A 26,063-nucleotide genomic window follows, 5' to 3' on the forward strand; every position below is an offset into this window, starting at 1 on the left:
CTGCAAACCAACCAACCATCGCGTCCGTGCACATGAGAGTAGCAAAGAACGGAGAACAGCGCAGCTTGGTTGTGCTTGGGGGCGTAGCTCAGTTGGTAGAGCGTTCGCTTTGCATGTGAAAGGTCCCGGGTTCAAGCCCCGGCGCCTCCATGTTTTGTGGTCAGTGCGTGGTAAGTGTTGGTCGCGGCGAGCCTAAAGGCACGCAAGATGTTGCAAAGCCAGCGTCACAGACTCGTATACTGACGTAAGGAGAGCAAGACGTAAATGTGAGGACCGGCTGTTGTCGAGGTGTCATCGAGTGCAAATCTGCCTTAGGTATAACGGCCTAACCTCAATGAAGTCTAGAGAGTGGACAACACGTTCGTCTACCTCAGAGCGTTGGCCGAACGCTATTTTCGACGTCGTGCGTGCCACTTTGATTTTGGCCAACTACGATTCGATACAGAATGCAGGAAACCTGAAAGACACCCTCACGGACACATTGAGAGTAGTGTTTGTCAGCGGAATAATGGGAGTGCAAGGGTCTGTGTCATTGATATGGCTGTATGTAGCGCAGTTCGTCAGCAGGGGGCGTAGCTCAGATGGTAGAGCGCTCGCTTAGCATGCGAGAGGTACTGGGATCGATACCCAGCGCCTCCAGAATTTTTAACACACCAACATGCGCACACTGCCATGCAAGTGGAATATATCACAGCCAGAAAATGTGTCAAGGCAGATACGAGCCAACGATTAGCAGCCACAATTGGCAAGCGTGCTGTAATGCGCACGGAGCACCCTCCTCCCACCACTACACTTAATTTAGAAACAGTACAAGTGTTCCCATAAGATTCTCAAACCTATGTCGCAAAGATCAGCCTTGCGCCGAATTCACAAAAATCCCACTGCACATTCCAATTCTTGACGTGCAGTCGGCTGCTACTGGTGTTGCTAGTTGTGACTGCTGATGACAGATGCCGTAGCAATCAATTCATGGAGTGAGTTGTATGTTTTGCGATACTCTGTCTCTGACAAGCAAGCAGAGGTGACATAGGCGCGAACACAGGAAGCTTGCAGCCCCTCGCTGCCTGCAGACACCGAACAGCCACACTAGGAGGGCGGCCTAAGTCGTCGGCGAAATGTGCTCATTCGCTTGTGTGCGACGTCAAGCTCTAAATAAGGCTGTCACTAGCGTGAGCGTTGCGTGAGCGTCGTGTAAAGTCGGAAAAGTCGTCTGCGTGGGTGAGTGCCATGTTTGGGGAGCGTTTCGTAGTTTGCGCAGTGCAATGGAGACGCGGAAAGTTGTTGTGGCCCAGTCTTTTGCAGTTGGACGACAAGAGTGGTACACAGTAGTAAAGTGCGAGGCAGTGAGTTGGCATGAACAGTCGAGTGCACAATGGGTCTTCAGATGTGCTTGTTACCTCAGGTGCTGTGTGATTGTCGACATGGAGTGAAAACGGAGCAACTTGTGACTGTCCCTTCAATTTAAGACGTTAAAAACGGACGGAATTTGCAGTCGTAATACCAGAGCATCGAAACTACTTGGAACTCTTGCGTATGTGAACGTGTCCGCGCCTTTGTACTCTGGTCCCTTCACCCCTGCAAACCAACCAACCATCGCGTCCGTGCACATAAGAGTAGCAAAGAACGGAGAACAGCGCAGCTTGGTTGTGCTTGGGGGCGTAGCTCAGTTGGTAGAGCGTTCGCTTTGCATGTGAAAGGTCCCGGGTTCAAGCCCCGGCGCCTCCATGTTTTGTGGTCAGTGCGTGGTAAGTGTTGGTCGCGGCGAGCCTAAAGGCACGCAAGATGTTGCAAAGCCAGCGTCACAGACTCGTATACTGACGTAAGGAGAGCAAGACGTAAATGTGAGGACCGGCTGTTGTCGAGGTGTCATCGAGTGCAAATCTGCCTTAGGTATAACGGCCTAACCTCAATGAAGTCTAGAGAGTGGACAACACGTTCGTCTACCTCAGAGCGTTGGCCGAACGCTATTTTCGACGTCGTGCGTGCCACTTTGATTTTGGCCAACTACGATTCGATACAGAATGCAGGAAACCTGAAAGACACCCTCACGGACACATTGAGAGTAGTGTTTGTCAGCGGAATAATGGGAGTGCAAGGGTCTGTGTCATTGATATGGCTGTATGTAGCGCAGTTCGTCAGCAGGGGGCGTAGCTCAGATGGTAGAGCGCTCGCTTAGCATGCGAGAGGTACTGGGGTCGATACCCAGCGCCTCCAGAATTTTTAACACACCAACATGCGCACACTGCCATGCAAGTGGAATATATCACAGCCAGAAAATGTGTCAAGGCAGATACGAGCCAACGATTAGCAGCCACAATTGGCAAGCGTGCTGTAATGCGCACGAAGCACCCTCCTCCCACCACTACACTTAATTTAGAAACAGTACAAGTGTTCCCATAAGATTCTCAAACCTATGTCGCAAAGATCAGCCTTGCGCCGAATTCACAAAAATCCCACTGCACATTCCAATTCTTGACGTGCAGTCGGCTGCTACTGGTGTTGCTAGTTGTGACTGCTGATGACAGATGCCGTAGCAATCAATTCATGGAGTGAGTTGTATGTTTTGCGATACTCTGTCTCTGACAAGCAAGCAGAGGTGACATAGGCGCGAACACAGGAAGCTTGCAGCCCCTCGCTGCCTGCAGACACCGAACAGCCACACTAGGAGGGCGGCCTAAGTCGTCGGCGAAATGTGCTCATTCGCTTGTGTGCGACGTCAAGCTCTAAATAAGGCTGTCACTAGCGTGAGCGTTGCGTGAGCGTCGTGTAAAGTCGGAAAAGTCGTCTGCGTGGGTGAGTGCCATGTTTGGGGAGCGTTTCGTAGTTTGCGCAGTGCAATGGAGACGCGGAAAGTTGTTGTGGCCCAGTCTTTTGCAGTTGGACGACAAGAGTGGTACACAGTAGTAAAGTGCGAGGCAGTGAGTTGGCATGAACAGTCGAGTGCACAATGGGTCTTCAGATGTGCTTGTTACCTCAGGTGCTGTGTGATTGTCGACATGGAGTGAAAACGGAGCAACTTGTGACTGTCCCTTCAATTTAAGACGTTAAAAACGGACGGAATTTGCAGTCGTAATACCAGAGCATCGAAACTACTTGGAACTCTTGCGTATGTGAACGTGTCCGCGCCTTTGTACTCTGGTCCCTTCACCCCTGCAAACCAACCAACCATCGCGTCCGTGCACATGAGAGTAGCAAAGAACGGAGAACAGCGCAGCTTGGTTGTGCTTGGGGGCGTAGCTGAGTTGGTAGAGCGTTCGCTTTGCATGTGAAAGGTCCCGGGTTCAAGCCCCGGCGCCTCCATGTTTTGTGGTCAGTGCGTGGTAAGTGTTGGTCGCGGCGAGCCTAAAGGCACGCAAGATGTTGCAAAGCCAGCGTCACAGACTCGTATACTGACGTAAGGAGAGCAAGACGTAAATGTGAGGACCGGCTGTTGTCGAGGTGTCATCGAGTGCAAATCTGCCTTAGGTATAACGGCCTAACCTCAATGAAGTCTAGAGAGTGGACAACACGTTCGTCTACCTCAGAGCGTTGGCCGAACGCTATTTTCGACGTCGTGCGTGCCACTTTGATTTTGGCCAACTACGATTCGATACAGAATGCAGGAAACCTGAAAGACACCCTCACGGACACATTGAGAGTAGTGTTTGTCAGCGGAATAATGGGAGTGCAAGGGTCTGTGTCATTGATATGGCTGTATGTAGCGCAGTTCGTCAGCAGGGGGCGTAGCTCAGATGGTAGAGCGCTCGCTTAGCATGCGAGAGGTACTGGGATCGATACCCAGCGCCTCCAGAATTTTTAACACACCAACATGCGCACACTGCCATGCAAGTGGAATATATCACAGCCAGAAAATGTGTCAAGGCAGATACGAGCCAACGATTAGCAGCCACAATTGGCAAGCGTGCTGTAATGCGCACGGAGCACCCTCCTCCCACCACTACACTTAATTTAGAAACAGTACAAGTGTTCCCATAAGATTCTCAAACCTATGTCGCAAAGATCAGCCTTGCGCCGAATTCACAAAAATCCCACTGCACATTCCAATTCTTGACGTGCAGTCGGCTGCTACTGGTGTTGCTAGTTGTGACTGCTGATGACAGATGCCGTAGCAATCAATTCATGGAGTGAGTTGTATGTTTTGCGATACTCTGTCTCTGACAAGCAAGCAGAGGTGACATAGGCGCGAACACAGGAAGCTTGCAGCCCCTCGCTGCCTGCAGACACCGAACAGCCACACTAGGAGGGCGGCCTAAGTCGTCGGCGAAATGTGCTCATTCGCTTGTGTGCGACGTCAAGCTCTAAATAAGGCTGTCACTAGCGTGAGCGTTGCGTGAGCGTCGTGTAAAGTCGGAAAAGTCGTCTGCGTGGGTGAGTGCCATGTTTGGGGAGCGTTTCGTAGTTTGCGCAGTGCAATGGAGACGCGGAAAGTTGTTGTGGCCCAGTCTTTTGCAGTTGGACGACAAGAGTGGTACACAGTAGTAAAGTGCGAGGCAGTGAGTTGGCATGAACAGTCGAGTGCACAATGGGTCTTCAGATGTGCTTGTTACCTCAGGTGCTGTGTGATTGTCGACATGGAGTGAAAACGGAGCAACTTGTGACTGTCCCTTCAATTTAAGACGTTAAAAACGGACGGAATTTGCAGTCGTAATACCAGAGCATCGAAACTACTTGGAACTCTTGCGTATGTGAACGTGTCCGCGCCTTTGTACTCTGGTCCCTTCACCCCTGCAAACCAACCAACCATCGCGTCCGTGCACATAAGAGTCGCAAAGAACGGAGAACAGCGCAGCTTGGTTGTGCTTGGGGGCGTAGCTCAGGTGGTAGAGCGTTCGCTTTGCATGTGAAAGGTCCCGGGTTCAAGCCCCGGCGCCTCCATGTTTTGTGGTCAGTGCGTGGTAAGTGTTGGTCGCGGCGAGCCTAAAGGCACGCAAGATGTTGCAAAGCCAGCGTCACAGACTCGTATACTGACGTAAGGAGAGCAAGACGTAAATGTGAGGACCGGCTGTTGTCGAGGTGTCATCGAGTGCAAATCTGCCTTAGGTATAACGGCCTAACCTCAATGAAGTCTAGAGAGTGGACAACACGTTCGTCTACCTCAGAGCGTTGGCCGAACGCTATTTTCGACGTCGTGCGTGCCACTTTGATTTTGGCCAACTACGATTCGATACAGAATGCAGGAAACCTGAAAGACACCCTCACGGACACATTGAGAGTAGTGTTTGTCAGCGGAATAATGGGAGTGCAAGGGTCTGTGTCATTGATATGGCTGTATGTAGCGCAGTTCGTCAGCAGGGGGCGTAGCTCAGATGGTAGAGCGCTCGCTTAGCATGCGAGAGGTACTGGGATCGATACCCAGCGCCTCCAGAATTTTTAACACACCAACATGCGCACACTGCCATGCAAGTGGAATAATTCACAGCCAGAAAATGTGTCAAGGCAGATACGAGCCAACGATTAGCAGCCACAATTGGCAAGCGTGCTGTAATGCGCACGAAGCACCCTCCTCCCACCACTACACTTAATTTAGAAACAGTACAAGTGTTCCCATAAGATTCTCAAACCTATGTCGCAAAGATCAGCCTTGCGCCGAATTCACAAAAATCCCACTGCACATTCCAATTCTTGACGTGCAGTCGGCTGCTACTGGTGTTGCTAGTTGTGACTGCTGATGACAGATGCCGTAGCAATCAATTCATGGAGTGAGTTGTATGTTTTGCGATACTCTGTCTCTGACAAGCAAGCAGAGGTGACATAGGCGCGAACACAGGAAGCTTGCAGCCCCTCGCTGCCTGCAGACACCGAACAGCCACACTAGGAGGGCGGCCTAAGTCGTCGGCGAAATGTGCTCATTCGCTTGTGTGCGACGTCAAGCTCTAAATAAGGCTGTCACTAGCGTGAGCGTTGCGTGAGCGTCGTGTAAAGTCGGAAAAGTCGTCTGCGTGGGTGAGTGCCATGTTTGGGGAGCGTTTCGTAGTTTGCGCAGTGCAATGGAGACGCGGAAAGTTGTTGTGGCCCAGTCTTTTGCAGTTGGACGACAAGAGTGGTACACAGTAGTAAAGTGCGAGGCAGCGCCTCCAGAATTTTTAACACACCAACATGCGCACACTGCCATGCAAGTGGAATAATTCACAGCCAGAAAATGTGTCAAGGCAGATACGAGCCAACGATTAGCAGCCACAATTGGCAAGCGTGCTGTAATGCGCACGAAGCACCCTCCTCCCACCACTACACTTAATTTAGAAACAGTACAAGTGTTCCCATAAGATTCTCAAACCTATGTCGCAAAGATCAGCCTTGCGCCGAATTCACAAAAATCCCACTGCACATTCCAATTCTTGACGTGCAGTCGGCTGCTACTGGTGTTGCTAGTTGTGACTGCTGATGACAGATGCCGTAGCAATCAATTCATGGAGTGAGTTGTATGTTTTGCGATACTCTGTCTCTGACAAGCAAGCAGAGGTGACATAGGCGCGAACACAGGAAGCTTGCAGCCCCTCGCTGCCTGCAGACACCGAACAGCCACACTAGGAGGGCGGCCTAAGTCGTCGGCGAAATGTGCTCATTCGCTTGTGTGCGACGTCAAGCTCTAAATAAGGCTGTCACTAGCGTGAGCGTTGCGTGAGCGTCGTGTAAAGTCGGAAAAGTCGTCTGCGTGGGTGAGTGCCATGTTTGGGGAGCGTTTCGTAGTTTGCGCAGTGCAATGGAGACGCGGAAAGTTGTTGTGGCCCAGTCTTTTGCAGTTGGACGACAAGAGTGGTACACAGTAGTAAAGTGCGAGGCAGCGCCTCCAGAATTTTTAACACACCAACATGCGCACACTGCCATGCAAGTGGAATAATTCACAGCCAGAAAATGTGTCAAGGCAGATACGAGCCAACGATTAGCAGCCACAATTGGCAAGCGTGCTGTAATGCGCACGAAGCACCCTCCTCCCACCACTACACTTAATTTAGAAACAGTACAAGTGTTCCCATAAGATTCTCAAACCTATGTCGCAAAGATCAGCCTTGCGCCGAATTCACAAAAATCCCACTGCACATTCCAATTCTTGACGTGCAGTCGGCTGCTACTGGTGTTGCTAGTTGTGACTGCTGATGACAGATGCCGTAGCAATCAATTCATGGAGTGAGTTGTATGTTTTGCGATACTCTGTCTCTGACAAGCAAGCAGAGGTGACATAGGCGCGAACACAGGAAGCTTGCAGCCCCTCGCTGCCTGCAGACACCGAACAGCCACACTAGGAGGGCGGCCTAAGTCGTCGGCGAAATGTGCTCATTCGCTTGTGTGCGACGTCAAGCTCTAAATAAGGCTGTCACTAGCGTGAGCGTTGCGTGAGCGTCGTGTAAAGTCGGAAAAGTCGTCTGCGTGGGTGAGTGCCATGTTTGGGGAGCGTTTCGTAGTTTGCGCAGTGCAATGGAGACGCGGAAAGTTGTTGTGGCCCAGTCTTTTGCAGTTGGACGACAAGAGTGGTACACAGTAGTAAAGTGCGAGGCAGCGCCTCCAGAATTTTTAACACACCAACATGCGCACACTGCCATGCAAGTGGAATAATTCACAGCCAGAAAATGTGTCAAGGCAGATACGAGCCAACGATTAGCAGCCACAATTGGCAAGCGTGCTGTAATGCGCACGAAGCACCCTCCTCCCACCACTACACTTAATTTAGAAACAGTACAAGTGTTCCCATAAGATTCTCAAACCTATGTCGCAAAGATCAGCCTTGCGCCGAATTCACAAAAATCCCACTGCACATTCCAATTCTTGACGTGCAGTCGGCTGCTACTGGTGTTGCTAGTTGTGACTGCTGATGACAGATGCCGTAGCAATCAATTCATGGAGTGAGTTGTATGTTTTGCGATACTCTGTCTCTGACAAGCAAGCAGAGGTGACATAGGCGCGAACACAGGAAGCTTGCAGCCCCTCGCTGCCTGCAGACACCGAACAGCCACACTAGGAGGGCGGCCTAAGTCGTCGGCGAAATGTGCTCATTCGCTTGTGTGCGACGTCAAGCTCTAAATAAGGCTGTCACTAGCGTGAGCGTTGCGTGAGCGTCGTGTAAAGTCGGAAAAGTCGTCTGCGTGGGTGAGTGCCATGTTTGGGGAGCGTTTCGTAGTTTGCGCAGTGCAATGGAGACGCGGAAAGTTGTTGTGGCCCAGTCTTTTGCAGTTGGACGACAAGAGTGGTACACAGTAGTAAAGTGCGAGGCAGCGCCTCCAGAATTTTTAACACACCAACATGCGCACACTGCCATGCAAGTGGAATAATTCACAGCCAGAAAATGTGTCAAGGCAGATACGAGCCAACGATTAGCAGCCACAATTGGCAAGCGTGCTGTAATGCGCACGAAGCACCCTCCTCCCACCACTACACTTAATTTAGAAACAGTACAAGTGTTCCCATAAGATTCTCAAACCTATGTCGCAAAGATCAGCCTTGCGCCGAATTCACAAAAATCCCACTGCACATTCCAATTCTTGACGTGCAGTCGGCTGCTACTGGTGTTGCTAGTTGTGACTGCTGATGACAGATGCCGTAGCAATCAATTCATGGAGTGAGTTGTATGTTTTGCGATACTCTGTCTCTGACAAGCAAGCAGAGGTGACATAGGCGCGAACACAGGAAGCTTGCAGCCCCTCGCTGCCTGCAGACACCGAACAGCCACACTAGGAGGGCGGCCTAAGTCGTCGGCGAAATGTGCTCATTCGCTTGTGTGCGACGTCAAGCTCTAAATAAGGCTGTCACTAGCGTGAGCGTTGCGTGAGCGTCGTGTAAAGTCGGAAAAGTCGTCTGCGTGGGTGAGTGCCATGTTTGGGGAGCGTTTCGTAGTTTGCGCAGTGCAATGGAGACGCGGAAAGTTGTTGTGGCCCAGTCTTTTGCAGTTGGACGACAAGAGTGGTACACAGTAGTAAAGTGCGAGGCAGCGCCTCCAGAATTTTTAACACACCAACATGCGCACACTGCCATGCAAGTGGAATAATTCACAGCCAGAAAATGTGTCAAGGCAGATACGAGCCAACGATTAGCAGCCACAATTGGCAAGCGTGCTGTAATGCGCACGAAGCACCCTCCTCCCACCACTACACTTAATTTAGAAACAGTACAAGTGTTCCCATAAGATTCTCAAACCTATGTCGCAAAGATCAGCCTTGCGCCGAATTCACAAAAATCCCACTGCACATTCCAATTCTTGACGTGCAGTCGGCTGCTACTGGTGTTGCTAGTTGTGACTGCTGATGACAGATGCCGTAGCAATCAATTCATGGAGTGAGTTGTATGTTTTGCGATACTCTGTCTCTGACAAGCAAGCAGAGGTGACATAGGCGCGAACACAGGAAGCTTGCAGCCCCTCGCTGCCTGCAGACACCGAACAGCCACACTAGGAGGGCGGCCTAAGTCGTCGGCGAAATGTGCTCATTCGCTTGTGTGCGACGTCAAGCTCTAAATAAGGCTGTCACTAGCGTGAGCGTTGCGTGAGCGTCGTGTAAAGTCGGAAAAGTCGTCTGCGTGGGTGAGTGCCATGTTTGGGGAGCGTTTCGTAGTTTGCGCAGTGCAATGGAGACGCGGAAAGTTGTTGTGGCCCAGTCTTTTGCAGTTGGACGACAAGAGTGGTACACAGTAGTAAAGTGCGAGGCAGCGCCTCCAGAATTTTTAACACACCAACATGCGCACACTGCCATGCAAGTGGAATAATTCACAGCCAGAAAATGTGTCAAGGCAGATACGAGCCAACGATTAGCAGCCACAATTGGCAAGCGTGCTGTAATGCGCACGAAGCACCCTCCTCCCACCACTACACTTAATTTAGAAACAGTACAAGTGTTCCCATAAGATTCTCAAACCTATGTCGCAAAGATCAGCCTTGCGCCGAATTCACAAAAATCCCACTGCACATTCCAATTCTTGACGTGCAGTCGGCTGCTACTGGTGTTGCTAGTTGTGACTGCTGATGACAGATGCCGTAGCAATCAATTCATGGAGTGAGTTGTATGTTTTGCGATACTCTGTCTCTGACAAGCAAGCAGAGGTGACATAGGCGCGAACACAGGAAGCTTGCAGCCCCTCGCTGCCTGCAGACACCGAACAGCCACACTAGGAGGGCGGCCTAAGTCGTCGGCGAAATGTGCTCATTCGCTTGTGTGCGACGTCAAGCTCTAAATAAGGCTGTCACTAGCGTGAGCGTTGCGTGAGCGTCGTGTAAAGTCGGAAAAGTCGTCTGCGTGGGTGAGTGCCATGTTTGGGGAGCGTTTCGTAGTTTGCGCAGTGCAATGGAGACGCGGAAAGTTGTTGTGGCCCAGTCTTTTGCAGTTGGACGACAAGAGTGGTACACAGTAGTAAAGTGCGAGGCAGCGCCTCCAGAATTTTTAACACACCAACATGCGCACACTGCCATGCAAGTGGAATAATTCACAGCCAGAAAATGTGTCAAGGCAGATACGAGCCAACGATTAGCAGCCACAATTGGCAAGCGTGCTGTAATGCGCACGAAGCACCCTCCTCCCACCACTACACTTAATTTAGAAACAGTACAAGTGTTCCCATAAGATTCTCAAACCTATGTCGCAAAGATCAGCCTTGCGCCGAATTCACAAAAATCCCACTGCACATTCCAATTCTTGACGTGCAGTCGGCTGCTACTGGTGTTGCTAGTTGTGACTGCTGATGACAGATGCCGTAGCAATCAATTCATGGAGTGAGTTGTATGTTTTGCGATACTCTGTCTCTGACAAGCAAGCAGAGGTGACATAGGCGCGAACACAGGAAGCTTGCAGCCCCTCGCTGCCTGCAGACACCGAACAGCCACACTAGGAGGGCGGCCTAAGTCGTCGGCGAAATGTGCTCATTCGCTTGTGTGCGACGTCAAGCTCTAAATAAGGCTGTCACTAGCGTGAGCGTCGTGTAAAGTCGGAAAAGTCGTCTGCGTGGGTGAGTGCCATGTTTGGGGAGCGTTTCGTAGTTTGCGCAGTGCAATGGAGACGCGGAAAGTTGTTGTGGCCCAGTCTTTTGCAGTTGGACGACAAGAGTGGTACACAGTAGTAAAGTGCGAGGCAGCGCCTCCAGAATTTTTAACACACCAACATGCGCACACTGCCATGCAAGTGGAATAATTCACAGCCAGAAAATGTGTCAAGGCAGATACGAGCCAACGATTAGCAGCCACAATTGGCAAGCGTGCTGTAATGCGCACGAAGCACCCTCCTCCCACCACTACACTTAATTTAGAAACAGTACAAGTGTTCCCATAAGATTCTCAAACCTATGTCGCAAAGATCAGCCTTGCGCCGAATTCACAAAAATCCCACTGCACATTCCAATTCTTGACGTGCAGTCGGCTGCTACTGGTGTTGCTAGTTGTGACTGCTGATGACAGATGCCGTAGCAATCAATTCATGGAGTGAGTTGTATGTTTTGCGATACTCTGTCTCTGACAAGCAAGCAGAGGTGACATAGGCGCGAACACAGGAAGCTTGCAGCCCCTCGCTGCCTGCAGACACCGAACAGCCACACTAGGAGGGCGGCCTAAGTCGTCGGCGAAATGTGCTCATTCGCTTGTGTGCGACGTCAAGCTCTAAATAAGGCTGTCACTAGCGTGAGCGTTGCGTGAGCGTCGTGTAAAGTCGGAAAAGTCGTCTGCGTGGGTGAGTGCCATGTTTGGGGAGCGTTTCGTAGTTTGCGCAGTGCAATGGAGACGCGGAAAGTTGTTGTGGCCCAGTCTTTTGCAGTTGGACGACAAGAGTGGTACACAGTAGTAAAGTGCGAGGCAGTGAGTTGGCATGAACAGTCGAGTGCACAATGGGTCTTCAGATGTGCTTGTTACCTCAGGTGCTGTGTGATTGTCGACATGGAGTGAAAACGGAGCAACTTGTGACTGTCCCTTCAATTTAAGACGTTAAAAACGGACGGAATTTGCAGTCGTAATACCAGAGCATCGAAACTACTTGGAACTCTTGCGTATGTGAACGTGTCCGCGCCTTTGTACTCTGGTCCCTTCACCCCTGCAAACCAACCAACCATCGCGTCCGTGCACATGAGAGTAGCAAAGAACGGAGAACAGCGCAGCTTGGTTGTGCTTGGGGGCGTAGCTCAGTTGGTAGAGCGTTCGCTTTGCATGTGAAAGGTCCCGGGTTCAAGCCCCGGCGCCTCCATGTTTTGTGGTCAGTGCGTGGTAAGTGTTGGTCGCGGCGAGCCTAAAGGCACGCAAGATGTTGCAAAGCCAGCGTCACAGACTCGTATACTGACGTAAGGAGAGCAAGACGTAAATGTGAGGACCGGCTGTTGTCGAGGTGTCATCGAGTGCAAATCTGCCTTAGGTATAACGGCCTAACCTCAATGAAGTCTAGAGAGTGGACAACACGTTCGTCTACCTCAGAGCGTTGGCCGAACGCTATTTTCGACGTCGTGCGTGCCACTTTGATTTTGGCCAACTACGATTCGATACAGAATGCAGGAAACCTGAAAGACACCCTCACGGACACATTGAGAGTAGTGTTTGTCAGCGGAATAATGGGAGTGCAAGGGTCTGTGTCATTGATATGGCTGTATGTAGCGCAGTTCGTCAGCAGGGGGCGTAGCTCAGATGGTAGAGCGCTCGCTTAGCATGCGAGAGGTACTGGGATCGATACCCAGCGCCTCCAGAATTTTTAACACACCAACATGCGCACACTGCCATGCAAGTGGAATATATCACAGCCAGAAAATGTGTCAAGGCAGATACGAGCCAACGATTAGCAGCCACAATTGGCAAGCGTGCTGTAATGCGCACGGAGCACCCTCCTCCCACCACTACACTTAATTTAGAAACAGTACAAGTGTTCCCATAAGATTCTCAAACCTATGTCGCAAAGATCAGCCTTGCGCCGAATTCACAAAAATCCCACTGCACATTCCATTTCTTGACGTGCAGTCGGCTGCTACTGGTGTTGCTAGTTGTGACTGCTGATGACAGATGCCGTAGCAATCAATTCATGGAGTGAGTTGTATGTTTTGCGATACTCTGTCTCTGACAAGCAAGCAGAGGTGACATAGGCGCGAACACAGGAAGCTTGCAGCCCCTCGCTGCCTGCAGACACCGAACAGCCACACTAGGAGGGCGGCCTAAGTCGTCGGCGAAATGTGCTCATTCGCTTGTGTGCGACGTCAAGCTCTAAATAAGGCTGTCACTAGCGTGAGCGTCGTGTAAAGTCGGAAAAGTCGTCTGCGTGGGTGAGTGCCATGTTTGGGGAGCGTTTCGTAGTTTGCGCAGTGCAATGGAGACGCGGAAAGTTGTTGTGGCCCAGTCTTTTGCAGTTGGACGACAAGAGTGGTACACAGTAGTAAAGTGCGAGGCAGTGAGTTGGCATGAACAGTCGAGTGCACAATGGGTCTTCAGATGTGCTTGTTACCTCAGGTGCTGTGTGATTGTCGACATGGAGTGAAAACGGAGCAACTTGTGACTGTCCCTTCAATTTAAGACGTTAAAAACGGACGGAATTTGCAGTCGTAATACCAGAGCATCGAAACTACTTGGAACTCTTGCGTATGTGAACGTGTCCGCGCCTTTGTACTCTGGTCCCTTCACCCCTGCAAACCAACCAACCATCGCGTCCGTGCACATGAGAGTAGCAAAGAACGGAGAACAGCGCAGCTTGGTTGTGCTTGGGGGCGTAGCTCAGTTGGTAGAGCGTTCGCTTTGCATGTGAAAGGTCCCGGGTTCAAGCCCCGGCGCCTCCATGTTTTGTGGTCAGTGCGTGGTAAGTGTTGGTCGCGGCGAGCCTAAAGGCACGCAAGATGTTGCAAAGCCAGCGTCACAGACTCGTATACTGACGTAAGGAGAGCAAGACGTAAATGTGAGGACCGGCTGTTGTCGAGGTGTCATCGAGTGCAAATCTGCCTTAGGTATAACGGCCTAACCTCAATGAAGTCTAGAGAGTGGACAACACGTTCGTCTACCTCAGAGCGTTGGCCGAACGCTATTTTCGACGTCGTGCGTGCCACTTTGATTTTGGCCAACTACGATTCGATACAGAATGCAGGAAACCTGAAAGACACCCTCACGGACACATTGAGAGTAGTGTTTGTCAGCGGAATAATGGGAGTGCAAGGGTCTGTGTCATTGATATGGCTGTATGTAGCGCAGTTCGTCAGCAGGGGGCGTAGCTCAGATGGTAGAGCGCTCGCTTAGCATGCGAGAGGTACTGGGATCGATACCCAGCGCCTCCAGAATTTTTAACACACCAACATGCGCACACTGCCATGCAAGTGGAATATATCACAGCCAGAAAATGTGTCAAGGCAGATACGAGCCAACGATTAGCAGCCACAATTGGCAAGCGTGCTGTAATGCGCACGGAGCACCCTCCTCCCACCACTACACTTAATTTAGAAACAGTACAAGTGTTCCCATAAGATTCTCAAACCTATGTCGCAAAGATCAGCCTTGCGCCGAATTCACAAAAATCCCACTGCACATTCCAATTCTTGACGTGCAGTCGGCTGCTACTGGTGTTGCTAGTTGTGACTGCTGATGACAGATGCCGTAGCAATCAATTCATGGAGTGAGTTGTATGTTTTGCGATACTCTGTCTCTGACAAGCAAGCAGAGGTGACATAGGCGCGAACACAGGAAGCTTGCAGCCCCTCGCTGCCTGCAGACACCGAACAGCCACACTAGGAGGGCGGCCTAAGTCGTCGGCGAAATGTGCTCATTCGCTTGTGTGCGACGTCAAGCTCTAAATAAGGCTGTCACTAGCGTGAGCGTTGCGTGAGCGTCGTGTAAAGTCGGAAAAGTCGTCTGCGTGGGTGAGTGCCATGTTTGGGGAGCGTTTCGTAGTTTGCGCAGTGCAATGGAGACGCGGAAAGTTGTTGTGGCCCAGTCTTTTGCAGTTGGACGACAAGAGTGGTACACAGTAGTAAAGTGCGAGGCAGTGAGTTGGCATGAACAGTCGAGTGCACAATGGGTCTTCAGATGTGCTTGTTACCTCAGGTGCTGTGTGATTGTCGACATGGAGTGAAAACGGAGCAACTTGTGACTGTCCCTTCAATTTAAGACGTTAAAAACGGACGGAATTTGCAGTCGTAATACCAGAGCATCGAAACTACTTGGAACTCTTGCGTATGTGAACGTGTCCGCGCCTTTGTACTCTGGTCCCTTCACCCCTGCAAACCAACCAACCATCGCGTCCGTGCACATAAGAGTAGCAAAGAACGGAGAACAGCGCAGCTTGGTTGTGCTTGGGGGCGTAGCTCAGTTGGTAGAGCGTTCGCTTTGCATGTGAAAGGTCCCGGGTTCAAGCCCCGGCGCCTCCATGTTTTGTGGTCAGTGCGTGGTAAGTGTTGGTCGCGGCGAGCCTAAAGGCACGCAAGATGTTGCAAAGCCAGCGTCACAGACTCGTATACTGACGTAAGGAGAGCAAGACGTAAATGTGAGGACCGGCTGTTGTCGAGGTGTCATCGAGTGCAAATCTGCCTTAGGTATAACGGCCTAACCTCAATGAAGTCTAGAGAGTGGACAACACGTTCGTCTACCTCAGAGCGTTGGCCGAACGCTATTTTCGACGTCGTGCGTGCCACTTTGATTTTGGCCAACTACGATTCGATACAGAATGCAGGAAACCTGAAAGACACCCTCACGGACACATTGAGAGTAGTGTTTGTCAGCGGAATAATGGGAGTGCAAGGGTCTGTGTCATTGATATGGCTGTATGTAGCGCAGTTCGTCAGCAGGGGGCGTAGCTCAGATGGTAGAGCGCTCGCTTAGCATGCGAGAGGTACTGGGGTCGATACCCAGCGCCTCCAGAATTTTTAACACACCAACATGCGCACACTGCCATGCAAGTGGAATATATCACAGCCAGAAAATGTGTCAAGGCAGATACGAGCCAACGATTAGCAGCCACAATTGGCAAGCGTGCTGTAATGCGCACGAAGCACCCTCCTCCCACCACTACACTTAATTTAGAAACAGTACAAGTGTTCCCATAAGATTCTCAAACCTATGTCGCAAAGATCAGCCTTGCGCCGAATTCACAAAAATCCCACTGCACATTCCAATTCTTGACGTGCAGTCGGCTGCTACTGGTGTTGCTAGTTGTGACTGCTGATGACAGATGCCGTAGCAATCAATTCATGGAGTGAGTTGTATGTTTTGCGATACTCTGTCTCTGACAAGCAAGCAGAGGTGACATAGGCGCGAACACAGGAAGCTTGCAGCCCCTCGCTGCCTGCAGACACCGAACAGCCACACTAGGAGGGCGGCCTAAGTCGTCGGCGAAATGTGCTCATTCGCTTGTGTGCGACGTCAAGCTCTAAATAAGGCTGTCACTAGCGTGAGCGTTGCGTGAGCGTCGTGTAAAGTCGGAAAAGTCGTCTGCGTGGGTGAGTGCCATGTTTGGGGAGCGTTTCGTAGTTTGCGCAGTGCAATGGAGACGCGGAAAGTTGTTGTGGCCCAGTCTTTTGCAGTTGGACGACAAGAGTGGTACACAGTAGTAAAGTGCGAGGCAGTGAGTTGGCATGAACAGTCGAGTGCACAATGGGTCTTCAGATGTGCTTGTTACCTCAGGTGCTGTGTGATTGTCGACATGGAGTGAAAACGGAGCAACTTGTGACTGTCCCTTCAATTTAAGACGTTAAAAACGGACGGAATTTGCAGTCGTAATACCAGAGCATCGAAACTACTTGGAACTCTTGCGTATGTGAACGTGTCCGCGCCTTTGTACTCTGGTCCCTTCACCCCTGCAAACCAACCAACCATCGCGTCCGTGCACATGAGAGTAGCAAAGAACGGAGAACAGCGCAGCTTGGTTGTGCTTGGGGGCGTAGCTGAGTTGGTAGAGCGTTCGCTTTGCATGTGAAAGGTCCCGGGTTCAAGCCCCGGCGCCTCCATGTTTTGTGGTCAGTGCGTGGTAAGTGTTGGTCGCGGCGAGCCTAAAGGCACGCAAGATGTTGCAAAGCCAGCGTCACAGACTCGTATACTGACGTAAGGAGAGCAAGACGTAAATGTGAGGACCGGCTGTTGTCGAGGTGTCATCGAGTGCAAATCTGCCTTAGGTATAACGGCCTAACCTCAATGAAGTCTAGAGAGTGGACAACACGTTCGTCTACCTCAGAGCGTTGGCCGAACGCTATTTTCGACGTCGTGCGTGCCACTTTGATTTTGGCCAACTACGATTCGATACAGAATGCAGGAAACCTGAAAGACACCCTCACGGACACATTGAGAGTAGTGTTTGTCAGCGGAATAATGGGAGTGCAAGGGTCTGTGTCATTGATATGGCTGTATGTAGCGCAGTTCGTCAGCAGGGGGCGTAGCTCAGATGGTAGAGCGCTCGCTTAGCATGCGAGAGGTACTGGGATCGATACCCAGCGCCTCCAGAATTTTTAACACACCAACATGCGCACACTGCCATGCAAGTGGAATATATCACAGCCAGAAAATGTGTCAAGGCAGATACGAGCCAACGATTAGCAGCCACAATTGGCAAGCGTGCTGTAATGCGCACGGAGCACCCTCCTCCCACCACTACACTTAATTTAGAAACAGTACAAGTGTTCCCATAAGATTCTCAAACCTATGTCGCAAAGATCAGCCTTGCGCCGAATTCACAAAAATCCCACTGCACATTCCAATTCTTGACGTGCAGTCGGCTGCTACTGGTGTTGCTAGTTGTGACTGCTGATGACAGATGCCGTAGCAATCAATTCATGGAGTGAGTTGTATGTTTTGCGATACTCTGTCTCTGACAAGCAAGCAGAGGTGACATAGGCGCGAACACAGGAAGCTTGCAGCCCCTCGCTGCCTGCAGACACCGAACAGCCACACTAGGAGGGCGGCCTAAGTCGTCGGCGAAATGTGCTCATTCGCTTGTGTGCGACGTCAAGCTCTAAATAAGGCTGTCACTAGCGTGAGCGTTGCGTGAGCGTCGTGTAAAGTCGGAAAAGTCGTCTGCGTGGGTGAGTGCCATGTTTGGGGAGCGTTTCGTAGTTTGCGCAGTGCAATGGAGACGCGGAAAGTTGTTGTGGCCCAGTCTTTTGCAGTTGGACGACAAGAGTGGTACACAGTAGTAAAGTGCGAGGCAGTGAGTTGGCATGAACAGTCGAGTGCACAATGGGTCTTCAGATGTGCTTGTTACCTCAGGTGCTGTGTGATTGTCGACATGGAGTGAAAACGGAGCAACTTGTGACTGTCCCTTCAATTTAAGACGTTAAAAACGGACGGAATTTGCAGTCGTAATACCAGAGCATCGAAACTACTTGGAACTCTTGCGTATGTGAACGTGTCCGCGCCTTTGTACTCTGGTCCCTTCACCCCTGCAAACCAACCAACCATCGCGTCCGTGCACATAAGAGTCGCAAAGAACGGAGAACAGCGCAGCTTGGTTGTGCTTGGGGGCGTAGCTCAGGTGGTAGAGCGTTCGCTTTGCATGTGAAAGGTCCCGGGTTCAAGCCCCGGCGCCTCCATGTTTTGTGGTCAGTGCGTGGTAAGTGTTGGTCGCGGCGAGCCTAAAGGCACGCAAGATGTTGCAAAGCCAGCGTCACAGACTCGTATACTGACGTAAGGAGAGCAAGACGTAAATGTGAGGACCGGCTGTTGTCGAGGTGTCATCGAGTGCAAATCTGCCTTAGGTATAACGGCCTAACCTCAATGAAGTCTAGAGAGTGGACAACACGTTCGTCTACCTCAGAGCGTTGGCCGAACGCTATTTTCGACGTCGTGCGTGCCACTTTGATTTTGGCCAACTACGATTCGATACAGAATGCAGGAAACCTGAAAGACACCCTCACGGACACATTGAGAGTAGTGTTTGTCAGCGGAATAATGGGAGTGCAAGGGTCTGTGTCATTGATATGGCTGTATGTAGCGCAGTTCGTCAGCAGGGGGCGTAGCTCAGATGGTAGAGCGCTCGCTTAGCATGCGAGAGGTACTGGGATCGATACCCAGCGCCTCCAGAATTTTTAACACACCAACATGCGCACACTGCCATGCAAGTGGAATAATTCACAGCCAGAAAATGTGTCAAGGCAGATACGAGCCAACGATTAGCAGCCACAATTGGCAAGCGTGCTGTAATGCGCACGAAGCACCCTCCTCCCACCACTACACTTAATTTAGAAACAGTACAAGTGTTCCCATAAGATTCTCAAACCTATGTCGCAAAGATCAGCCTTGCGCCGAATTCACAAAAATCCCACTGCACATTCCAATTCTTGACGTGCAGTCGGCTGCTACTGGTGTTGCTAGTTGTGACTGCTGATGACAGATGCCGTAGCAATCAATTCATGGAGTGAGTTGTATGTTTTGCGATACTCTGTCTCTGACAAGCAAGCAGAGGTGACATAGGCGCGAACACAGGAAGCTTGCAGCCCCTCGCTGCCTGCAGACACCGAACAGCCACACTAGGAGGGCGGCCTAAGTCGTCGGCGAAATGTGCTCATTCGCTTGTGTGCGACGTCAAGCTCTAAATAAGGCTGTCACTAGCGTGAGCGTTGCGTGAGCGTCGTGTAAAGTCGGAAAAGTCGTCTGCGTGGGTGAGTGCCATGTTTGGGGAGCGTTTCGTAGTTTGCGCAGTGCAATGGAGACGCGGAAAGTTGTTGTGGCCCAGTCTTTTGCAGTTGGACGACAAGAGTGGTACACAGTAGTAAAGTGCGAGGCAGCGCCTCCAGAATTTTTAACACACCAACATGCGCACACTGCCATGCAAGTGGAATAATTCACAGCCAGAAAATGTGTCAAGGCAGATACGAGCCAACGATTAGCAGCCACAATTGGCAAGCGTGCTGTAATGCGCACGAAGCACCCTCCTCCCACCACTACACTTAATTTAGAAACAGTACAAGTGTTCCCATAAGATTCTCAAACCTATGTCGCAAAGATCAGCCTTGCGCCGAATTCACAAAAATCCCACTGCACATTCCAATTCTTGACGTGCAGTCGGCTGCTACTGGTGTTGCTAGTTGTGACTGCTGATGACAGATGCCGTAGCAATCAATTCATGGAGTGAGTTGTATGTTTTGCGATACTCTGTCTCTGACAAGCAAGCAGAGGTGACATAGGCGCGAACACAGGAAGCTTGCAGCCCCTCGCTGCCTGCAGACACCGAACAGCCACACTAGGAGGGCGGCCTAAGTCGTCGGCGAAATGTGCTCATTCGCTTGTGTGCGACGTCAAGCTCTAAATAAGGCTGTCACTAGCGTGAGCGTTGCGTGAGCGTCGTGTAAAGTCGGAAAAGTCGTCTGCGTGGGTGAGTGCCATGTTTGGGGAGCGTTTCGTAGTTTGCGCAGTGCAATGGAGACGCGGAAAGTTGTTGTGGCCCAGTCTTTTGCAGTTGGACGACAAGAGTGGTACACAGTAGTAAAGTGCGAGGCAGCGCCTCCAGAATTTTTAACACACCAACATGCGCACACTGCCATGCAAGTGGAATAATTCACAGCCAGAAAATGTGTCAAGGCAGATACGAGCCAACGATTAGCAGCCACAATTGGCAAGCGTGCTGTAATGCGCACGAAGCACCCTCCTCCCACCACTACACTTAATTTAGAAACAGTACAAGTGTTCCCATAAGATTCTCAAACCTATGTCGCAAAGATCAGCCTTGCGCCGAATTCACAAAAATCCCACTGCACATTCCAATTCTTGACGTGCAGTCGGCTGCTACTGGTGTTGCTAGTTGTGACTGCTGATGACAGATGCCGTAGCAATCAATTCATGGAGTGAGTTGTATGTTTTGCGATACTCTGTCTCTGACAAGCAAGCAGAGGTGACATAGGCGCGAACACAGGAAGCTTGCAGCCCCTCGCTGCCTGCAGACACCGAACAGCCACACTAGGAGGGCGGCCTAAGTCGTCGGCGAAATGTGCTCATTCGCTTGTGTGCGACGTCAAGCTCTAAATAAGGCTGTCACTAGCGTGAGCGTTGCGTGAGCGTCGTGTAAAGTCGGAAAAGTCGTCTGCGTGGGTGAGTGCCATGTTTGGGGAGCGTTTCGTAGTTTGCGCAGTGCAATGGAGACGCGGAAAGTTGTTGTGGCCCAGTCTTTTGCAGTTGGACGACAAGAGTGGTACACAGTAGTAAAGTGCGAGGCAGCGCCTCCAGAATTTTTAACACACCAACATGCGCACACTGCCATGCAAGTGGAATAATTCACAGCCAGAAAATGTGTCAAGGCAGATACGAGCCAACGATTAGCAGCCACAATTGGCAAGCGTGCTGTAATGCGCACGAAGCACCCTCCTCCCACCACTACACTTAATTTAGAAACAGTACAAGTGTTCCCATAAGATTCTCAAACCTATGTCGCAAAGATCAGCCTTGCGCCGAATTCACAAAAATCCCACTGCACATTCCAATTCTTGACGTGCAGTCGGCTGCTACTGGTGTTGCTAGTTGTGACTGCTGATGACAGATGCCGTAGCAATCAATTCATGGAGTGAGTTGTATGTTTTGCGATACTCTGTCTCTGACAAGCAAGCAGAGGTGACATAGGCGCGAACACAGGAAGCTTGCAGCCCCTCGCTGCCTGCAGACACCGAACAGCCACACTAGGAGGGCGGCCTAAGTCGTCGGCGAAATGTGCTCATTCGCTTGTGTGCGACGTCAAGCTCTAAATAAGGCTGTCACTAGCGTGAGCGTTGCGTGAGCGTCGTGTAAAGTCGGAAAAGTCGTCTGCGTGGGTGAGTGCCATGTTTGGGGAGCGTTTCGTAGTTTGCGCAGTGCAATGGAGACGCGGAAAGTTGTTGTGGCCCAGTCTTTTGCAGTTGGACGACAAGAGTGGTACACAGTAGTAAAGTGCGAGGCAGCGCCTCCAGAATTTTTAACACACCAACATGCGCACACTGCCATGCAAGTGGAATAATTCACAGCCAGAAAATGTGTCAAGGCAGATACGAGCCAACGATTAGCAGCCACAATTGGCAAGCGTGCTGTAATGCGCACGAAGCACCCTCCTCCCACCACTACACTTAATTTAGAAACAGTACAAGTGTTCCCATAAGATTCTCAAACCTATGTCGCAAAGATCAGCCTTGCGCCGAATTCACAAAAATCCCACTGCACATTCCAATTCTTGACGTGCAGTCGGCTGCTACTGGTGTTGCTAGTTGTGACTGCTGATGACAGATGCCGTAGCAATCAATTCATGGAGTGAGTTGTATGTTTTGCGATACTCTGTCTCTGACAAGCAAGCAGAGGTGACATAGGCGCGAACACAGGAAGCTTGCAGCCCCTCGCTGCCTGCAGACACCGAACAGCCACACTAGGAGGGCGGCCTAAGTCGTCGGCGAAATGTGCTCATTCGCTTGTGTGCGACGTCAAGCTCTAAATAAGGCTGTCACTAGCGTGAGCGTTGCGTGAGCGTCGTGTAAAGTCGGAAAAGTCGTCTGCGTGGGTGAGTGCCATGTTTGGGGAGCGTTTCGTAGTTTGCGCAGTGCAATGGAGACGCGGAAAGTTGTTGTGGCCCAGTCTTTTGCAGTTGGACGACAAGAGTGGTACACAGTAGTAAAGTGCGAGGCAGCGCCTCCAGAATTTTTAACACACCAACATGCGCACACTGCCATGCAAGTGGAATAATTCACAGCCAGAAAATGTGTCAAGGCAGATACGAGCCAACGATTAGCAGCCACAATTGGCAAGCGTGCTGTAATGCGCACGAAGCACCCTCCTCCCACCACTACACTTAATTTAGAAACAGTACAAGTGTTCCCATAAGATTCTCAAACCTATGTCGCAAAGATCAGCCTTGCGCCGAATTCACAAAAATCCCACTGCACATTCCAATTCTTGACGTGCAGTCGGCTGCTACTGGTGTTGCTAGTTGTGACTGCTGATGACAGATGCCGTAGCAATCAATTCATGGAGTGAGTTGTATGTTTTGCGATACTCTGTCTCTGACAAGCAAGCAGAGGTGACATAGGCGCGAACACAGGAAGCTTGCAGCCCCTCGCTGCCTGCAGACACCGAACAGCCACACTAGGAGGGCGGCCTAAGTCGTCGGCGAAATGTGCTCATTCGCTTGTGTGCGACGTCAAGCTCTAAATAAGGCTGTCACTAGCGTGAGCGTTGCGTGAGCGTCGTGTAAAGTCGGAAAAGTCGTCTGCGTGGGTGAGTGCCATGTTTGGGGAGCGTTTCGTAGTTTGCGCAGTGCAATGGAGACGCGGAAAGTTGTTGTGGCCCAGTCTTTTGCAGTTGGACGACAAGAGTGGTACACAGTAGTAAAGTGCGAGGCAGCGCCTCCAGAATTTTTAACACACCAACATGCGCACACTGCCATGCAAGTGGAATAATTCACAGCCAGAAAATGTGTCAAGGCAGATACGAGCCAACGATTAGCAGCCACAATTGGCAAGCGTGCTGTAATGCGCACGAAGCACCCTCCTCCCACCACTACACTTAATTTAGAAACAGTACAAGTGTTCCCATAAGATTCTCAAACCTATGTCGCAAAGATCAGCCTTGCGCCGAATTCACAAAAATCCCACTGCACATTCCAATTCTTGACGTGCAGTCGGCTGCTACTGGTGTTGCTAGTTGTGACTGCTGATGACAGATGCCGTAGCAATCAATTCATGGAGTGAGTTGTATGTTTTGCGATACTCTGTCTCTGACAAGCAAGCAGAGGTGACATAGGCGCGAACACAGGAAGCTTGCAGCCCCTCGCTGCCTGCAGACACCGAACAGCCACACTAGGAGGGCGGCCTAAGTCGTCGGCGAAATGTGCTCATTCGCTTGTGTGCGACGTCAAGCTCTAAATAAGGCTGTCACTAGCGTGAGCGTTGCGTGAGCGTCGTGTAAAGTCGGAAAAGTCGTCTGCGTGGGTGAGTGCCATGTTTGGGGAGCGTTTCGTAGTTTGCGCAGTGCAATGGAGACGCGGAAAGTTGTTGTGGCCCAGTCTTTTGCAGTTGGACGACAAGAGTGGTACACAGTAGTAAAGTGCGAGGCAGCGCCTCCAGAATTTTTAACACACCAACATGCGCACACTGCCATGCAAGTGGAATAATTCACAGCCAGAAAATGTGTCAAGGCAGATACGAGCCAACGATTAGCAGCCACAATTGGCAAGCGTGCTGTAATGCGCACGAAGCACCCTCCTCCCACCACTACACTTAATTTAGAAACAGTACAAGTGTTCCCATAAGATTCTCAAACCTATGTCGCAAAGATCAGCCTTGCGCCGAATTCACAAAAATCCCACTGCACATTCCAATTCTTGACGTGCAGTCGGCTGCTACTGGTGTTGCTAGTTGTGACTGCTGATGACAGATGCCGTAGCAATCAATTCATGGAGTGAGTTGTATGTTTTGCGATACTCTGTCTCTGACAAGCAAGCAGAGGTGACATAGGCGCGAACACAGGAAGCTTGCAGCCCCTCGCTGCCTGCAGACACCGAACAGCCACACTAGGAGGGCGGCCTAAGTCGTCGGCGAAATGTGCTCATTCGCTTGTGTGCGACGTCAAGCTCTAAATAAGGCTGTCACTAGCGTGAGCGTTGCGTGAGCGTCGTGTAAAGTCGGAAAAGTCGTCTGCGTGGGTGAGTGCCATGTTTGGGGAGCGTTTCGTAGTTTGCGCAGTGCAATGGAGACGCGGAAAGTTGTTGTGGCCCAGTCTTTTGCAGTTGGACGACAAGAGTGGTACACAGTAGTAAAGTGCGAGGCAGCGCCTCCAGAATTTTTAACACACCAACATGCGCACACTGCCATGCAAGTGGAATAATTCACAGCCAGAAAATGTGTCAAGGCAGATACGAGCCAACGATTAGCAGCCACAATTGGCAAGCGTGCTGTAATGCGCACGAAGCACCCTCCTCCCACCACTACACTTAATTTAGAAACAGTACAAGTGTTCCCATAAGATTCTCAAACCTATGTCGCAAAGATCAGCCTTGCGCCGAATTCACAAAAATCCCACTGCACATTCCAATTCTTGACGTGCAGTCGGCTGCTACTGGTGTTGCTAGTTGTGACTGCTGATGACAGATGCCGTAGCAATCAATTCATGGAGTGAGTTGTATGTTTTGCGATACTCTGTCTCTGACAAGCAAGCAGAGGTGACATAGGCGCGAACACAGGAAGCTTGCAGCCCCTCGCTGCCTGCAGACACCGAACAGCCACACTAGGAGGGCGGCCTAAGTCGTCGGCGAAATGTGCTCATTCGCTTGTGTGCGACGTCAAGCTCTAAATAAGGCTGTCACTAGCGTGAGCGTTGCGTGAGCGTCGTGTAAAGTCGGAAAAGTCGTCTGCGTGGGTGAGTGCCATGTTTGGGGAGCGTTTCGTAGTTTGCGCAGTGCAATGGAGACGCGGAAAGTTGTTGTGGCCCAGTCTTTTGCAGTTGGACGACAAGAGTGGTACACAGTAGTAAAGTGCGAGGCAGCGCCTCCAGAATTTTTAACACACCAACATGCGCACACTGCCATGCAAGTGGAATAATTCACAGCCAGAAAATGTGTCAAGGCAGATACGAGCCAACGATTAGCAGCCACAATTGGCAAGCGTGCTGTAATGCGCACGAAGCACCCTCCTCCCACCACTACACTTAATTTAGAAACAGTACAAGTGTTCCCATAAGATTCTCAAACCTATGTCGCAAAGATCAGCCTTGCGCCGAATTCACAAAAATCCCACTGCACATTCCAATTCTTGACGTGCAGTCGGCTGCTACTGGTGTTGCTAGTTGTGACTGCTGATGACAGATGCCGTAGCAATCAATTCATGGAGTGAGTTGTATGTTTTGCGATACTCTGTCTCTGACAAGCAAGCAGAGGTGACATAGGCGCGAACACAGGAAGCTTGCAGCCCCTCGCTGCCTGCAGACACCGAACAGCCACACTAGGAGGGCGGCCTAAGTCGTCGGCGAAATGTGCTCATTCGCTTGTGTGCGACGTCAAGCTCTAAATAAGGCTGTCACTAGCGTGAGCGTCGTGTAAAGTCGGAAAAGTCGTCTGCGTGGGTGAGTGCCATGTTTCGGGAGCGTTTCGTAGTTTGCGCAGTGCAATGGAGACGCGGAAAGTTGTTGTGGCCCAGTCTTTTGCAGTTGGACGACAAGAGTGGTACACAGTAGTAAAGTGCGAGGCAGCGCCTCCAGAATTTTTAACACACCAACATGC

General features: G+C 50.9%; 18 non-coding genes across 18 annotated transcripts; all 18 read left to right on the plus strand.

Annotated features, from left to right (window-relative positions):
• Window positions 1-77: 77 nt before the first annotated feature.
• On the plus strand, window positions 78-150 carry Trnaa-ugc. The gene has a single exon. It is a non-coding gene; the product is annotated as a tRNA-Ala (tRNA).
• Window positions 151-566: 416 nt separating this feature from the next.
• Window positions 567-639, plus strand: Trnaa-agc. The gene has a single exon. It is a non-coding gene; the product is annotated as a tRNA-Ala (tRNA).
• A 1,013-nt stretch (window positions 640-1,652) lies between these two features.
• Window positions 1,653-1,725, plus strand: Trnaa-ugc. The gene has a single exon. It is a non-coding gene; the product is annotated as a tRNA-Ala (tRNA).
• Window positions 1,726-2,141: 416 nt separating this feature from the next.
• Trnaa-agc lies at window positions 2,142-2,214 on the plus strand. Its single transcript has one exon. It is a non-coding gene; the product is annotated as a tRNA-Ala (tRNA).
• A 1,013-nt stretch (window positions 2,215-3,227) lies between these two features.
• Trnaa-ugc lies at window positions 3,228-3,300 on the plus strand. The gene has a single exon. It is a non-coding gene; the product is annotated as a tRNA-Ala (tRNA).
• A 416-nt stretch (window positions 3,301-3,716) lies between these two features.
• Trnaa-agc lies at window positions 3,717-3,789 on the plus strand. The gene has a single exon. It is a non-coding gene; the product is annotated as a tRNA-Ala (tRNA).
• Window positions 3,790-4,802: 1,013 nt separating this feature from the next.
• Trnaa-ugc lies at window positions 4,803-4,875 on the plus strand. Its single transcript has one exon. It is a non-coding gene; the product is annotated as a tRNA-Ala (tRNA).
• A 416-nt stretch (window positions 4,876-5,291) lies between these two features.
• Trnaa-agc lies at window positions 5,292-5,364 on the plus strand. Its single transcript has one exon. It is a non-coding gene; the product is annotated as a tRNA-Ala (tRNA).
• Window positions 5,365-12,070: 6,706 nt separating this feature from the next.
• On the plus strand, window positions 12,071-12,143 carry Trnaa-ugc. Its single transcript has one exon. It is a non-coding gene; the product is annotated as a tRNA-Ala (tRNA).
• A 416-nt stretch (window positions 12,144-12,559) lies between these two features.
• Window positions 12,560-12,632, plus strand: Trnaa-agc. The gene has a single exon. It is a non-coding gene; the product is annotated as a tRNA-Ala (tRNA).
• Window positions 12,633-13,634: 1,002 nt separating this feature from the next.
• Trnaa-ugc lies at window positions 13,635-13,707 on the plus strand. The gene has a single exon. It is a non-coding gene; the product is annotated as a tRNA-Ala (tRNA).
• A 416-nt stretch (window positions 13,708-14,123) lies between these two features.
• On the plus strand, window positions 14,124-14,196 carry Trnaa-agc. Its single transcript has one exon. It is a non-coding gene; the product is annotated as a tRNA-Ala (tRNA).
• A 1,013-nt stretch (window positions 14,197-15,209) lies between these two features.
• Trnaa-ugc lies at window positions 15,210-15,282 on the plus strand. The gene has a single exon. It is a non-coding gene; the product is annotated as a tRNA-Ala (tRNA).
• A 416-nt stretch (window positions 15,283-15,698) lies between these two features.
• Trnaa-agc lies at window positions 15,699-15,771 on the plus strand. Its single transcript has one exon. It is a non-coding gene; the product is annotated as a tRNA-Ala (tRNA).
• A 1,013-nt stretch (window positions 15,772-16,784) lies between these two features.
• Window positions 16,785-16,857, plus strand: Trnaa-ugc. The gene has a single exon. It is a non-coding gene; the product is annotated as a tRNA-Ala (tRNA).
• A 416-nt stretch (window positions 16,858-17,273) lies between these two features.
• Window positions 17,274-17,346, plus strand: Trnaa-agc. Its single transcript has one exon. It is a non-coding gene; the product is annotated as a tRNA-Ala (tRNA).
• A 1,013-nt stretch (window positions 17,347-18,359) lies between these two features.
• Window positions 18,360-18,432, plus strand: Trnaa-ugc. Its single transcript has one exon. It is a non-coding gene; the product is annotated as a tRNA-Ala (tRNA).
• A 416-nt stretch (window positions 18,433-18,848) lies between these two features.
• Trnaa-agc lies at window positions 18,849-18,921 on the plus strand. The gene has a single exon. It is a non-coding gene; the product is annotated as a tRNA-Ala (tRNA).
• Window positions 18,922-26,063: the final 7,142 nt, after the last annotated feature.

This window comes from Schistocerca americana, unplaced genomic scaffold (assembly GCF_021461395.2).
Source record: "Schistocerca americana isolate TAMUIC-IGC-003095 unplaced genomic scaffold, iqSchAmer2.1 HiC_scaffold_912, whole genome shotgun sequence".
Classification (NCBI taxonomy): Eukaryota; Metazoa; Arthropoda; class Insecta; order Orthoptera; family Acrididae; genus Schistocerca; species Schistocerca americana.